Genomic DNA, 13,475 nt, shown 5'->3' on the forward strand with positions numbered 1-13,475 from the left:
TGGGATTTCAATTTTTGGTTCATTCTGAAAAGATATTGCTCTTTTTGAAAGTGAATGTACAGTTTTACTTTCCAGCAGCACCACCAAGGCTATTACAAGAACACAGATGAGAGGAAAACACTTGAATGTTTCTACTGTGTGTGAAATTCTAAAGGTTAAAAAACAAGTCTGCATTTTATTCTCACCAAACTGATAGCCCATCATTCAACAGAAGCTTTCATCATTTGTCTCCTGTATGTTAAATATACATTTTATATTTACAATCCTAATGGTTTATAACCTAACTAAGTTTTGGAATGCACTGTATATATTTAACTCTTTGCAGCTTTTGAATAATGAATCTTAAAATACACTGAGTATATAGTTTGTTATTTTCACATGCCTAAAAGAAGATTCACTTTTTTAATGAATATGACTGCATGTCGATGATCGATGGCCAAATCTCCAGCAGAAAAATTAAAAATTCCATAAGAAGAACATAGGTTTGAATGTGCAATGTTTTATAATATATAAATGAACATGGACACAAAATAGGTTTATGTTGTCTGAAATAAAGGATATCACAATTATGTTTAAGCCATTTCTAAAGCTTTGCTCTTTGATTCTGATTTCTGCAGAACTTTCCAACTCTTTTTCTCTAAACTGAGCATATTTGACAGAAAGTGAAGCAACAGCAAGGAGATTAAGTTTAATTAGCCAGTCCCAGGGATGCAACTCTTGGCATGCCATGTGTTAGTGAATGTTATCTTCATCAAAAGGGATGGGTAATCTCAATATTAGATGATACCTGCTCATACTGAAAGGCATCTTCAAAGTACACTGTTTTATTGTGCAGTTTAAAGTAGAATTATATGTTTTGTTTTCTCTCCACCATTAGACTGTGTCTGTGGTGATGTGATTAGAGCCAATATATTAATATCTTTTCACAACTGGCTTTTGGAAAGCTGCGCTATTTGTTTTCATGTGTTGTAATTCTTTTTACCTTCTCTTTCAAGTTGCTCTAGAATTTCATTGTATACCTATTAAAATTTAAAACAAAATCCTGGCTCTGATAAATCTGTTCATTGCCACAAAATCATGTCAGAAAAATAAAAAAGAAAGGCATATTTTTAGAGTATTCTAAATATTTTATACAATTGTCATTTAGTGTACTTATGTGGAGTAGAAGAATAAAGGATTACGTTGCCTACAAACCAGTTAGGTACAATTAATAGCTATTTTTTCCAAACATATTTTTATAATATTGTATATATTAAAACAAGAAAGAGAAAGAAAATATGAGCAAAGTGTGCAAACCAGACAAACTGTGACGATAAGAGAAAGCAGCTAACTTCACTTTTACCAGTTTTGCACTGTCAAAATGTAATCCAGCTACTGTCACGATCGGGATCCCTTCTCTTAACGGAGCGCCGACCATTTCGTATTTTAGTTGATTATGTGGACCTGCCACCTGCTTTCTCTCTCGAGACAGGCAACTCTCACAGCCATATCACCCTGCAACTCACAACTGGCAACCCACTGAAGCTCAGCAGGTGTGAGCCTGGTCAGTACCTGGATGGGAGACCTCCTGGGAAAAACTAAGGTTGCTGCTGGAAGAGGTGTTAGTGGGGCCAGCAGGGGGCACTCACCCTGTGGTCCATGTGGGTCCTAATGCCCCAGTATAGCGACGGGGACACTATACTGTAAACAGGCGCTGTCCTTCGGATGAGACATAAAACCGAGGTCCTGACTCTCTGTGGTCATTAAAAATCCCAGGGCGTTTCTCGAAAAGAGTAGGGGTGTAACCCCGGCATCTTGGCCAAATTTCCCATTGGCCCTTACCAATCATGGCCTCCTAATAATCCCCCTCTATGAATTGGCTTCATTACTCTGCTCTTCTCCCCACTGATAGCTGATGTGTGGTGAGCATTCTGGCACACTATGGCTGCCGTCGCACCATCCAGGTGGGGCTGCACATTGGTGGTGGTGGTGGAGGGGAGTCCCCATTACCTGTAAAGCGCTTTGAGCGGGGTGTCCAGAAAAGCACTATATAAGTGTAAGCAATTATTAATTATTATTAATTATTCCTGGCTCAGTATTGGAAGATGGATGCCCGAAAGCCCATCTACCAGCGGGTCCAGGAGAGACCCGACGCCATAGGTTTCATCACGGCGTCCTGACCGTCTGAGTCAGGGGCTCGGAGCGCTCCACTTACTTCCAGATTATACCATCTGCATAGGATCCTGAACTATGCTTCACAGGAGCCTGGTCCGGCTCCCGTTCAGCTACTTTTTCATAAGAACAATCTGTAAATTGTACATCTGTAAATTAATTAAACCAAGTGTGATTTAAGCATGTTACGATCTCTTCCCAACTTTGTAAAACAGATTTTTATAACTGCAAATGATTGTTCTTTAGTAATTTATTGAATCGTCCCTGAGGAGGAACAATCAAGCTCCCAGTAGAAGTATCACACCAGTCACAGTCAATAAGGCGTCTTACATTATCTGAAGCAAATCAGCCCTTCAAAAATTCAGTCATGTCATGTTTTAGATTGTACTTGTGTCTTCATTTATTTAGAATTTATTCTAAATAGGTGGAGACACAAGTATGATATAGAGATAATTTTATGCCCGAGTTTATTAACGAAAACAGCCTGTAGTTATACTGTAGCCTGCTGTAACAAGCCATTTTTTCCAAAAGAAGCAAGTTTAGAGCTGATTTTTATCTATGAAAAGCACAGGTTTGTAATGAAAAGGTTTCATAATTCGGTATTAAAAGGTCTGACTTGATCCCAAAATGCTGGTGACAGCTCAGGTGGAATGCCATTTAAGCCAGGAGATTTATGCTTCAGCTTCTTCTGATTGACCTTTTAACTCGAGCATAGATAGAGGAGCATCTAAAAGCTTAGTTTATTCAAGAGTCAACCGAGGCAATTTCAGTGGGTTTAAGAATCCCTTGATCATTGTCACATCTAAACCAGTTTAGAGATGTGAATAGAAGCTGAAGTCATGACTGGATGGTCCCCAGTGTTTCACAGACAGCTTTAACATCAATGAAGAGATCGATTTTTAGAGTATCCCTGAAGCAGCCCACAATAAAATCCCTCTGTAAGCAGTGCTGTGCTTCAGAGAGTCATGGGAGTTTCCCCAGTGAGTTCTCACCTGAAGGAGAGGTGTCTGGTGTCTGCAGTTGGGTCCTGTTAGATGGTGCTTCCTGACTTTTTTATCTTTTTCTTAGGAGAAGTGTGTCTGACTCCATGCCCAATGAATCCATCTTCATTTTAGTCTTCATATTGGTGCTACAGTGTCACTATCATCATCCCTCCTCTTAAGGGCACTCCGACCCTTTTGTATTTTAGTATTTTAGTTGTTACGTGCACCTGCCCCCTGTTTTGTCTCTCATTATTTAAGCCTGGCGCTCCTGCTATTCCTGGTTCTGCATTGGAAGACGGACACCCGGAGGCTCGCCTCGCATCAAGTCACCCTACGTCCACAGCTAGAGGGCTTAGGCTTCCAATTGGCATCCTGACCTAGCTGAGTCCAGGGTCTTGGAGCACCTAACTTCGGCATTCTGTTTTTAACCTCCTGTTCCTGTTCCGTATCCTGCTTTGGATTTTAACCCTGTCTCATCTGGGATGGATCATCGGTTTTTGGACCCTAGACTGTGCCCCAGATTCCCCCTTTGCACTGTCTGGATTTGTTCGCCTTCACCACGCTCCCTGAGCACCGGATCACCGTCGTCATGCCCCCCTGTCTGTCAACCCATACCGATCCTCTACGTCTCTACCCCGTTGTCCTTCTTCACTTACTTCCGGATCATACAATCTGCAAAGGGGCCTAAACTAGACACTACACGGGAGTCAGGACCGGCTCCTGTTACAACAGTATGTAAACAACTTTCTATTGACTTTATTTTAAATACTTAAATACTGGACTGCGATGCCATCTTGGTCATAACCCACCTGAAGTCCAAACTAAATCTTAGTATCTGTTGCAGAAAAATGAAAGTCCAAGAGGAATAATGACATCCAAGTCACTTTCTTCCCAGCTGTTATAAAAAATAATAAAGATCCTAACAATTCCCCCTCTCCACCTTTGCAGCTGCCCCTTGGTCAACCCCTCACTCTGTATTGGAGACTGAGTCTTATGTACAGGGCCCTGGCCTCAGCTGAGTGGGTTAAGGAGCTGCCAAACCTCACTGTACCGACTGTAAAGCTACTGTAAATATGTAATATAGACATCCTCAAACACGATGCTTAATTTATATTCCTTACAAAATATGAATGTCCTTGTTTTTCTTGTATATTTAGTTTAGTGAGTGTTCTGTAACTTGTGTTCTTTTTTCTTCTGTTTTTCTCTCAGATATTAGAAAAATCACGCGCACTATCATTTGTTCATGATAATTTCCATATTTAACTTTGCCTTTCGCAAACTTTGTCAACTGTTCTCTTCTTTTCACAAAAGCAGTTGTTGTTGAGTGCAAGGTATTATTAAATGTCTTTTAGTCAACAAGAAAATGACTTGCTGTCAATTCATTCCTTAACTTATAATAAGCAGAGAATTCTTACAATGTTAAAAATAGCTGTGAATTCCTGTAAACAGTATGTGTCTTCATTAATACACATTAACATTAACAAAGGAGATCTGGACTTTTAGCTTTAATACTTGTATTAAAGTTGTATTAAAAGAAATAAACATCAAATTTCTAGGTGACTAGAGGTAAGAATGCATCTATTAGCAATCACTTAGTTCTGCAGAAAAAGAGAACCAGTCCTGGTGCATTTAGTTAATACCTACACCTCTTCATATAAGATTAATTAACCATCACTATTATCATTAAATGTAACTCTGATGATTCAGGGTGTCTAATTTGTATCGAAGATGATGTAACTGGCAAAATGTAAAGGTTTTTTTTGGTCCGTTTAAATTTCATGGTAGAGGACCTGTTGTTAGAAATCCTGTAGAAGAGTAAAGCAACAGCAAGGATTACTTATTTAAAAAAATAAAATTTAAATATCTGATCATTAAACATAGTTGTCAGGCTTTAAATCAAGCATCTTCTAATACAAGATGATTGATGGAACAGGGGGAGTGTTAGTAAGTACTGTATATAATTGTATTAGTATAGTCCATTATTATAAAACTATTGTATTGTTTTCCTTTCGATTATGAGAATTTGAAACATACTGTAACATGAATTTATGTGTGCAATGCTTGACTTTTTCACTTATTTTAACTGGAAAAGGGGATGATCATTTAGAAGGATTTAAACTTGACCAATGCCTTCTCTTTCCAGTAAAATTTACTGCTTTCTGTCCTTCCTTTTTTTATTATAGCATTCTAGTAAGTTCACTGTGCTCAGGTGAAGTTAGTCTCATTGTAAATGAGCAACTCAGGTTCCAGTTCAATAAAACTCTCGATTGCCATCTCCAAACTCCATTTTGGCATTTTCCCATTAACCTTTGCTTTGGGAACTGTATTAGAAAGCTTTAAAGGTTGTTGCTGAGTGTTTCTGTGCGGAATCAGGGAGTCTCCCAATGTGAAGGCAAAGTTTCAATTAAGATGTGGTAGCAGGAAAAGGAAAATGACTCCTTACAACACAAGAGGGCAAGCTATTTAACATTCTAAGAGTAAACATTGTGTACAACTAATTGTATTGCAAGCATATAGGTTGTGCAGAACCAAATTTCCTTAAGATACAGTAGCATGTCATATTAAGCTGGCATCTTGTTCGACTGTAATGACTCCGAGCTGATTATCTAGCACTATATTCAGCATACCCAACAGCTTCAAGGTGAAACTGTGTCTAAGCACACAAGTAGGCTTCTGCAAGTTAACCTAGAAATGTTATTGCACTGACGGCTCCTACTGTCTTCCCCTGCTGGTTGTCTGAAGGCCATATGGCAACCTGCTGGACTGATGAAATATGAATGTGTTTCGTGAAGAATCTGAGCCCCCTACCACTTCATAGCTATTGCCAGAAAGGACAAGGGGAAAGTGCCTAATCAGCCATTTCCACTCAGGAAAACCTTAAATAAATGATGTAACAGGGTAAATGATAGATCTAGTGCAGGAAAATGGATTTCATTTTTGCAGGAATGATGGAATGGCACAGTCAATGTGAGTAATGGCACTGTGTTCAACTCATTCTGTGAACAGGATCACTGAGAAAAAGGGAAACAAAATGCCTTTCTCTTTCCATCAGATTTATTTTCTCATGGGGTACGGCCCAAGACTTGTAGGTCTCTTCTGTGAGATGAGAGAGGCTTTGAATCAGTTTATTCTGCAAAGGATTCCACCTCATTTCCCTCACTAAACTTAAAAGCCCTGGCTGGAGATACTTGTGAAAACTGAGGTGAAGGATGCAAGTTGCTTTAAAACTGATAGTAATTGCAACCCTGCATTTAACTTGAGTCTAATTGTCTAATGAAAATAACACTTTGCTACATCACAGTGTTCTTGGTTCTTTTTTTAAAATTTAAATGAAATGTCACAGGAAGCAGTACACATGAACACAGTTATTTTAATGGTTGGAAGGAATTTATATAGAATTTGGATCTCCTGCAGAGGAAACATCATGATTTTAGAGCCAAACCAATCTGGTATTTTTCTTCTACAGCAAGCAGTCTTATCGCTCGAAAAAAATCACCCTTTTATTTTTTAAACTGCTGGTAGCTGATTTCTAAACAAATAACGGAGAGCATATATGTTTTTGTTGTTCTCTTGGTAAAAAAGTTGAGAAACATATCCTTTCTTTGCAGCCTTACTTTGGCAGTCTGTCTATAAATACTTTTGTCATTTCATAGCTGATCAATATTCAATGTTCACATGAAACTGCTTAAAAGCATGATTAAGGTTTTGAGATTGCTGTGGCACAATGAACTACAATTCGCTGCTCTTGGTAGTATTGTGGAAAGCAAAATTATGTGCTTGTCATTTCCTCAGATATCCCTCTGTTGAGTAGTAAAACCAAGATATATACAGATGCAGCCATTCAAAATGCAGGGTTCAACCCTGTACCGCATGCAATTACCCACAGGTCACTGTTGTACCGCGGTACGTGATTGGCTGGCCAAAATGACCGACAGGGGCACTCGTGGTACATTGGTTGTTCATGAAAAGATTTAATCGTTTGATCTCTTTACTGCGCATGTTTTAATCTGCTTAATATTGAATATTTATATGGAATTTTTACAACTAAAGGGAAATTTTATTAGCTTTTTATTAGAGGAACATAACACATATGAAGGTCATATACGATATTAATATAGGAACATAAACATATTATGTAAACTGTATATGGCTGGTTTTGGTAGTTTAAAGAAAAAATACACACCAGTATTCCACTTTCTTCCTAAACATTTTAAGCATCAAAGTCTTACATGTGATTATTTTGGAAAACGTGCTCCTTCTGACTATATTAAGTTTATATACTCCGTAAAAAAGTTATAACGTTATAACCTTTTCTGCGAATACGCTCGTTATTGCAGTAAACAAAAACATACTTTTAGTAATATCTTCCGTAAAGACTTTGATGCCTAAAATATTTCTGCATAATTAAAATATTTATGATGAAGGTGGAAGGTTGTGTACTTTTGTCCAACTGAGCAATCTTCCTTTTATAAAATATACCGACTTTTTAATGTTTAATGATTAACATGCTGTAATACACAGTTTAAAATAATTAAAAGTCTAATGAGTATACAACTTAAATTCTTAATTGGACAAATATTGTCCCCAGTGTTTGACTGATTGTTAGCAGTGTTTTCTGGAGACAGCTCAAATACTGTACATGAGACGTTAAGCTTTATTAGCTCCACCTGGCGGTTTTACAAGGTCTTACAAGGTGCTTCCGGATGCTGTTATCATAATCTAATTTGCAAACGGTATAATGCAGTATATTGCGACACACCCACCATGTTTTACCGCATCGTACCTCACTCATTTTGAATGGCTGCATCTGTACGTTTGTATAAAAACATCTGAATGAATACACATTTCTGCTACCTGCACTCGTGTTCATTGTTTCATATTAATGTTATGGCATTTAACAACTTGCCAAGAATCTACAGTGCAAACAATGCCTCAGTACTTGTCCCTTGATTCTCCTAATGCAACTAAAGCAGCAGGCAATAGAAAAGGAGAATATTATGAGACTTTGTCCCCCAACGCACTGCGTCACCCAATGCAGTGGCAGCTGGGCCCCCTTTGAAGTTGAAGAACTGTAATGGAGTGTGGGGTTTCTCTCTGATGTCAGACTGAGCGGGGATGGCGTGTAGCCGGAGGATACAGCGCTCATCTTTGGAGGTCATGAAATAAACAGACCCACTCTGCTTTGAGTACCACTTGACTCTCCCCCCCCCCCCAGCTGCCTGCATAAATTTTTGTTCAGTCCTTTATTTTCCATTCTTTGCTGTGCTGGCAATGCTGTGAATAAGATTACCATATTAATCAGAAAATTCTGTGTGTGTGTGTTTATATTTGCGCTTTGGGAGTCCTGGTGAAGATGGGGTAGGACCCCTGTGCGCACCATTCTCTTTCTCAGCAGGAAACCAAGAATTGAACTGCATACATTAGCGTACTGATGCACATTATCTTTCCATGCCACTCACTCTGCGGAGTTAGGGGCTAGACAGCTATGCCACAGCTGTAGTACTTTTCTCATTGTCTCTCTGCTGCTTCCTTGAGGGAAAATGTCAACAGATCAAATGAAGTTAATGGAATGAACGCACGGTAATCATTAAGCAATGACTTTAGATAGAAGCTGGAGTCTTTCATCTATCAAGACCAAAAGAAACATGTGCCCTACCTGCACAGCATACCGGCTCCTATTTTCTGGGCCAGACTCAGAGCCTGGCTGACAAGTCATTAGGAAGGAAAAAAATATTAAAACAGATCAACTTTTACTTCTCAGTACTTACATATTGCGATAGGCAACATCTTGCAAATATATTTCTTTATTATTTCACATTTTATTCCTTATAGATTCACACACCACATATTTAGAAATCCTGGTCTATAAAAACACATTTTATTTAAGTACAGCGAGCTAAGTGACTCATACAGTATCTGTCAACATTACAAATTGGCATTGCAAATGCTGCTTTTGTTTTACTATAATTTTGTGGAAAATCTTGGCACTTTTCTTTTTTTCCTATTTCGAACAGGTGATGAAAGTCATTTTCATCAGGTGATCGTGGCAGCTTGCTTGTTTTGGCAGAAAGTGTGATGAGGACTCTTGTGAAGTCTCATTATCTTACATCTCCCACAAAGGAAATTGAAAGACAACAAGGCTGATATCACTGGCACTTATTAGAGATGTTTAAATTTACTCTGAGGAGTCTGATTAATTTTTTTATTACTGGTGTTGTACAGATATGTTTTTTTTTACGAACGCTAGGTTTAATCTGATTTCCAGATTAACTGTCATTCAGAAACCACAAACCTGAGTTGATGAAGCTGCTTCTTTCTTAATAGGAACAACATAATGAGTATTTTTTTTTTCAAATTAATTTTATAACAATTTTAGGATCCTTAAGTTTTAGGATCCTAAAAATCCTTTCAGTTCTCTATGAATAATGTTAGGAAAATTAAATGTAAGGGTTGTTAATGAGGTTCTTTGACAGTTGTGTAGATCTTTGGAAGAAGCTATGTACCATATCATGCAGGATTTTTTATGTGAAGATTTGTTTTGCTACAATTATGCACGGGGTCCTGTGGGAATCACAGATGATTAATTTTATCATAACAATAATCCTAGATAAACATTGTCAAATGGAAATCTGTATTTTTAGCTTGCGTGATAGTAAACAAAAAATTCAAATACATGTGCTTACAGGCATCATTGAATCTTAAGATTGTGCAGAAGTGACTTAGGTTAAAAAATAGAAGAAAAAAAAACTTAATTTGTCTAATGAAGCAAATAGATGGTTCAGCATAGTTATGAACTCTTGTAGTAAAAAGAAACACAAAGCCACAAAGGCCCCTTTGAATCTGAGACAAAGAAGTTTGCCAATTTCATTTGGTCAGTTTTGAATTCTCATCACAATGACTGTACATATTTATACTACAGAGTTCCACAATTTCTGTAGTAAAGGTGATTTTGCAACATTCGTAGTTCTTTTTGTCTGTATCAGGAATTTTGCAAAGCTGAAGATGATTTAAAGAAAAACCAAACTCATATGTAATAAGAAATTGCAAAATAGTGATTGATAGGTGCCTCTTATTTTTGATTGAGGAGACAATATTAATGATAATAATGACAAAGCGTGGTCAGCCTGAGATGATCTGTGGAATTTTTGATTTTCTGCAAACCAACAAAAGAGCCAGTACAAAACTCAAAGAAGGAAAAATACAAACCTGTCAAAAGCTAGTGATCTAGCACCGTGGCATTTAGTCTTGATTATGTATACGTTTTTGTGTGACTTTGGTGTATTTCAATCCATCTCACAATGCATGACCCTATGCAGCAAAGTCCAAAGGTGCTAGAAACCCATTTTCACCTTTCAAAGGAGCTCACTGTTTGCTGTGCAGACAGAGTCTGAGAGGTCAGATGATGCAATTATACCTCCAGATCCCTTATCAACACTCCAACTACAGGGTTATTGTCCAGAGCCTTAAACACTGAAAGGCTATCTGCTTTCCTTTTTATTCAGGATGACAAACCCTTCTTATTTCTTTTCCAGCCTGCCCTCTTCAGAACCTCCATCAAAGACAGAGAAAACAATGTCATGAGAGTTTCTGCAAAAATTGGGGCACAAGTATAAACAGAGCAGGCATTGTGTGGCAAACCTTGTGATTAATTTTAACATTCATGCTGGCAGAGAATGCAATCCAGCCCTTGCTGTCCAGTCTGGTGCATGGACCTTAATCTCAGATCTATGATGCATCTGGTTAAATTGCTCTGCTTTGATCTATGATGACTCATATTACGTTTTGTACCAAAGAAAAAAGAAAGTAAAAGAAAAACACCTTTTGGACAGTTGCTCTGTGTTATGTGAACAATTTATATCTCCAGCACCTGCAGTTGTGTGACATTAGATTCTTATCTGATACTGTAGCAGTCTGTTCCATGCTCAAATGCATTTTTCAACAAAATTATGTTACCATCACAAATGATTCTGCTAATGAAAAATACTGTGGTATTATGTGAGTAGTATTTAAGTAAATGTGTAATTATGTGAAAAGAAAATCAAATTTGAAATACCTCTCTCTTTTGCTTTTCCTTTTCTTTACTCTTTTCTATTACATTCAATAACAGGAAAAGACCAGGCTTATGTTCATTATTTTGCAATGGACTTGGGATATTCTTATAATTTCAGTTCTGTACATAGTGTACCAATTTCTCTAATGTTAATGTTACAGCATAGAGGCATACTATGAACCCTTTTACTAGATACACTGAAAATCCCAAATTAAACCAGCATTTTCAATACCTGCTCTGAGGAGACTAATTTAAATGCTGTGACCTTTGCTTCAATCAAATAACAGTAATTGCCTATCTCACCTATACTGGAAATTGTTGTAGATTTCTTAACATCTTCCATTTTAAAATATTCAGTATTCAAAATTAGGCAGAGAGTGATGAACAGCCAAAATATCACAACAGGAGTTCAAATGAAATACAAAGTTATTATATATTGGTCTGTGGTTTTCACTTGTGTATCTTGGCTAATGGATGGGTCATGGGTTATTCTCCTTTTTACTATTATTGGAAGAAGCCTTAATGGTCTACAATGGACTGGTGTCCCCTCCAGGGTGTGTCCAACCATTTGTCCATTGCTTTCTGGGATAGGCTCCAGCTTCCCGTGACCCTGTATGGTATAAAGTGGTTAGACAATGGATGGATGGGCCTCATTGCTGTCTCTTCACTAAATGTAGTACACCCACACTACTGCTTACATATGTGTGACATTTTCACTCATTTTCAGAAGGAGGGGGGTCTGTTATTCAGACTTAGGGAAATTCCAGGAGACGTGGGCTGTCTGTACTTGGCTGTATTTTGCAAACATGTAGCCTTATTGGAATATGGGTAAAGAATACACTTTGTTTTAATCGTAGGACTACAGCTTGTGATGAAAGTTTTTCCCACAACATGAGCCTTCCCACTCTAGAGCTTCAGCATGACAATTCTGGTCACCCCTTTTTTATTAATGTTGCCTCATGTGATTTTGCACAAAATGAGAAACATTGCATAGACTTTTTTAGTTGTGCTCGTATGAATGTGAATCCTATAAACTCTTTATCTAAGTCTGTATTTACTTTCGGTAAATGTACCTTAGGTGCAACATGATACACTTAGGAGGACACTGTACTGAGTTAAAGGGAGGAAAGCACAGCTGAAAAAAAGCTGGTATGCATTTTAAAAATCGTATTCCGTCAGGAGAGGAGCTGCTCTATTGTCTGGATGTGATAACACGGAAAGCTTTTTGTGTGGAACTGCCATCTCACCTATTGTCTCCCTGGAGATACAGCATACAATTTCCTGAAAATACAGAGCACTCTGAAAATCCACATTCAAAGTCAAGTTTCAAACTGTGAACAGATAGCATTTCTCCCAAGAGAAATGAGCTTTTAACCTTGAGAGCGGAGGTCACCGGGCACCAAAGAGCAGCCTGCTGTTTTTATGCATCAGTGTTAAATACTGTATATATTTATATAAAAAATATTTTTTATATATGAGTAAGTAGATGTTAATTCCATGCTGAAAAGTGGAAATTAAAAGGAAATCCACATTTTGGCTGTGGCGTCTGTCACAGGTGTAGAGCCTTCTTCCCCCTGAGTTATGTCATTTTTTGCAGACACTTAAAGCTGTAGGACGCCTGTTAAATGAGCCAGAGGTAGGACGCCTTACAGATCTGGGGCTGAGGAGATGTCATTAGGAGCAATAGGGGGTAAGAGGGAGGAAACTGGGACCAAAGGTACCAAACAAGTTGTGATTGGGCCACACTGGATTCTGGGGACAGAAGCAGAAGAGAGCAACAAGAAAAAGTAGAGATTATATTAATGAACATGGAAATGAAGAAAACAAGAGGGAGCAGGGACAGCGAAGCAGCAGGGATAGCAGACAAGCAACAGGAAAAACAGAGGTGGGCTGTGAAAGACAAGGTTAAGCTGGAGGTCCTGATTGAGGACGAAGAGGCAACTCAGTGGTCCTTTTGATAACTGGTATCTAGCTGAGTGATGGGTATCACCAACGTGGGAGGTAGAAGTACAGTATGATGTATGACAAGGCTTACTTGTTATGGATCTCAGAGAGGTAGAAGGATAGAAAAAAATTGTGAAGTAAATCTGTGCATTGAAGGTGCACAAGTCGGTGCTCACAAATAGGTGAGTTTGATCCACAGTCACAGAAAAAGTGGACACTAATAATTGGGTATGAATAGGTTGAATCGTGAATGTCGAACTAATGAAGATTGAATTGTACTGTATATAGTGAAAGCTGGTAATGATTGTGATTTAAAACAGCAGGATGAAACTGGCTTTGTCTCTCAT

The sequence above is a fragment of the Lepisosteus platostomus genome, chromosome 13 (genome assembly GCF_059453375.1).
Source record: "Lepisosteus platostomus isolate fLepPlt1 chromosome 13, fLepPlt1.hap1, whole genome shotgun sequence".
NCBI classification, from domain to species: Eukaryota; Metazoa; Chordata; class Actinopteri; order Semionotiformes; family Lepisosteidae; genus Lepisosteus; species Lepisosteus platostomus.